Raw genomic sequence first — 4,058 nt, forward strand, 5'->3', positions numbered from 1 at the left:
TGGCACCCTGTAGCATGTGCTCCGAGACCATGGACTATAGCCTGTCGCTTTTCAGTGATTTTCACCTTTTTTTCAAATCCTCCGAAACCGTGAAAAATGCCACCCTGTAGCATGTGCTCCGAGACCATGGACTATAGCCTGTCGCTTTTCAGTGATTTTCACCTTCTTTTTCAAATCCTCCGAAACCGTGAAAAATGCCACCCTGTAGCATGTGCTCCGAGACCATGGACTATAGCCTGTCGCTTTTCAGTGATTTTCCCCTTTTTTTCAAATCCTCCGAAACCGTGAAAAATGGCACCCTATAGCATGTGCTCCGAGACCATGGACTATAGCCTGTCGCTTTTCAGTGATTTTCACCTTTTTTTCAAATCCTCCGAAACCGTGAAAAATGGCACCCTGTAGCATGTGCTCCGAGACCATGGACTATAGCCTGTCGCTTTTCAGTGATTTTCACCTTTTTTTCAAATCCTCCGAAACCGTGAAAAATACCACCCTGTAGCATGTGCTCCGAGACCATGGACTATAGCCTGTCGCTTTTCAGTGATTTTCACCTTCTTTTTCAAATCCTCCGAAACCGTGAAAAATGCCACCCTGTAGCATGTGCTCCGAGACCATGGACTATAGCCTGTCGCTTTTCAGTGATTTTCCACTTTTTTTAGAATCCTCCGAAACCGTGAAAAATGCCACCCTGTAGCATGTGCTCCGAGACGATGGACTATAGCCTGTCGCTTTTCAGTGATTTTCACCTTTTTTTCAAATCCTCCGAAACCGTGAAAAATGGCACCCTGTAGCATGTACTCCGAGACCATGGACTATAGCCTGTCGCTTTTCAGTGATTTTCCCCTTTTTTTCAAATCCTCCGAAACCGTGAAAAATGCCACCCTGTAGCATGTGCTCCGAGACCATGGACTATAGCCTGTCGCTTTTCAGTGATTTTCACCTTTTTTTCAATTCCTCCGAAACCGTGAAAAATGGCACCCTGTAGCATGTGCTCCGAGACCATGGACTATAGCCTGTCGCTTTTCAGTGATTTTCACCTTTTTTTCAAATCCTCCGAAACCGTGAAAAATACCACCCTGTAGCATGTGCTACGAGACCATGGACTATAGCCTGTCGCTTTTCAGTGATTTTCGCCTTTTTTTCAAATCCTCCGAAACCGTGAAAAATGCCACCCTGTAGTATGTGCTCCGAGACCATGGACTATAGCCTGTCGCTTTTCAGTGATTTTCCCCTTTTTTTCAAATCCTCCGAAACCGTGAAAAATGGCACCCTATAGCATGTGCTCCGAGACCATGGACTATAGCCTGTCGCTTTTCAGTGATTTTGACCTTTTTTTCAAATCCTCCGAAACCGTGAAGAATGGCACCCTATAGCATGTGCTCCGAGACCATGGACTATAGCCTGTCGCTTTTCAGTGATTTTCACCTTTTTTTCAAATCCTCCGAAACCGTGAAAAATGGCACCCTATAGCATGTGCTCCGAGACCATGGACTTGTCACTATAGCCTGTCGCTTTTCAGTGATTTTCACCTTTTTTTCAAATCCTCCGAAACCGTGAAAAATGGCACCCTATAGCATGTGCTCCGAGACCATGGACTATAGCCTGTCGCTTTTCAGTGATTTTCACCTTTTTTTCAAATCCTCCGAAACCGTGAAAATGGCACCCTGTAGCATGTGCTCCGAGACCATGGACTATAGCCTGTCGCTTTTCAGTGATTTTCACCTTTTTTTCAAATCCTCCGAAACCGTGAAAAATACCACCCTGTAGCATGTGCTCCGAGACCATGGACTATAGCCTGTCGCTTTTCAGTGATTTTCACCTTTTTTTCAAATCCTCCGAAACCGTGAAAAATGGCACCCTGTAGCATGTACTCCGAGACCATGGACTATAGCCTGTCGCTTTTCAGTGATTTTCCCCTTTTTTTCAAATCCTCCGAAACCGTGAAAAATGCCACCCTGTAGCATGTGCTCCGAGACCATGGACTATAGCCTGTCGCTTTTCAGTGATTTTCACCTTTTTTTCAATTCCTCCGAAACCGTGAAAAATGGCACCCTGTAGCATGTGCTCCGAGACCATGGACTATAGCCTGTCGCTTTTCAGTGATTTTCACCTTTTTTTCAAATCCTCCGAAATCGTGAAAAATGCCACCCTGTAGCATGTGCTCCGAGACCATGGACTATAGCCTGTCGCTTTTCAGTGATTTTCCCCTTTTTTTAAAATCCTCCGAAACCGTGAAAAATGGCACCCTGTAGCATGTGCTCCGAGACCATGGACTATAGCCTGTCGCTTTTCAGTGATTTTGACCTTTTTTTCAAATCCTCCGAAACCGTGAAGAATGGCACCCTATAGCATGTGCTCCGAGACCATGGACTATAGCCTGTCGCTTTTCAGTGATTTTGACCTTTTTTTCAAATCCTCCGAAATTGTGAAAAATGGCACCCTATAGCATGTGCTCCGAGACCATGGACTATAGCCTGTCGCTTTTCAGTGATTTTCACCTTTTTTTCAATTCCTCCGAAACCGTGAAAAATGGCACCCTGTAGCATGTGCTCCGAGACCATGGACTATAGCCTGTCGCTTTTCAGTGATTTTCACCTTTTTTTCAAATCCTCCGAAACCGTGAAAAATGGCACCCTGTAGCATGTGCTCCGAGACCATGGACTATAGCCTGTCGCTTTTCAGTGATTTTCACCTTTTTTTCAAATCCTCCGAAACCGTGAAAAATGGCACCCTGTAGCATGTGCTCCGAGACCATGGACTATAGCCTGTCGCTTTTCAGTGATTTTCACCTTTTTTTCAAATCCTCCGAAACCGTGAAAAATGCCACCCTGTAGCATGTGCTCCGAGACCATGGACTATAGCCTGTCGCTTTTCAGTGATTTTCCCCTTTTTTTCAAATCCTCCGAAACCGTGAAAAATGCCACCCTGTAGCATGTGCTCCGAGACCATGGACTATAGCCTGTCGCTTTTCAGTGATTTTCACCTTTTTTTCAAATCCTCCGAAACCGTGAAAAATGCCACCCTGTAGCATGTGCTCCGAGACCATGGACTATAGCCTGTCGCTTTTCAGTGATTTTCACCTTTTTTTCAAATCCTCCGAAATCGTGAAAAATGCCACCCTGTAGCATGTGCTCCGAGACCATGGACTATAGCCTGTCGCTTTTCAGTGATTTTCACCTTTTTTTCAAATCCTCCGAAACCGTGAAAAATGCCACCCTGTAGCATGTGCTCCGAGACCATGGACTATAGCCTGTCGCTTTTCAGTGATTTTGACCTTTTTTTCAAATCCTCCGAAATTGTGAAAAATGGCACCCTATAGCATTTGCTCCGAGACCATGGACTATAGCCTGTCGCTTTTCAGTGATTTTCACCTTTTTTTCAAATCCTCCGAAACCGTGAAAAATGGCACCCTGTAGCATGTGCTCCGAGACCATGGACTATAGCCTGTCGCTTTTCAGTGATTTTCACCTTTTTTTCAAATCCTCTGAAACCGTGAAAAATACCACCCTGTAGCATGTGCTCCGAGACCATGGACTATAGCCTGTCGCTTTTCAGTGATTTTCACCTTCTTTTTCAAATCCTCCGAAACCGTGAAAAATGCCACCCTGTAGCATGTGCTCCGAGACCATGGACTATAGCCTGTCGCTTTTCAGTGATTTTCCCCTTTTTTTCAAATCCTCCGAAACCGTGAAAAATGGCACCCTATAGCATGTGCTCCGAGACCATGGACTATAGCCTGTCGCTTTTCAGTGATTTTCACCTTTTTTTCAAATCCTCCGAAACCGTGAAAAATGGCACCCTGTAGCATGTGCTCCGAGACCATGGACTATAGCCTGTCGCTTTTCAGTGATTTTCACCTTTTTTTCAAATCCTCCGAAACCGTGAAAAATGGCACCCTGTAGCATGTGCTCCGAGACCATGGACTATAGCCTGTCGCTTTTCAGTGATTTTCACCTTTTTTTCAAATCCTCCGAAACCGTGAAAAATACCACCCTGTAGCATGTGCTACGAGACCATGGACTATAGCCTGTCGCTTTTCAGTGATTTTCGCCTTTTTT

Source organism: Electrona antarctica, assembly GCF_951216825.1.
Source record: "Electrona antarctica genome assembly, chromosome: 13".
Classification (NCBI taxonomy): Eukaryota; Metazoa; Chordata; class Actinopteri; order Myctophiformes; family Myctophidae; genus Electrona; species Electrona antarctica.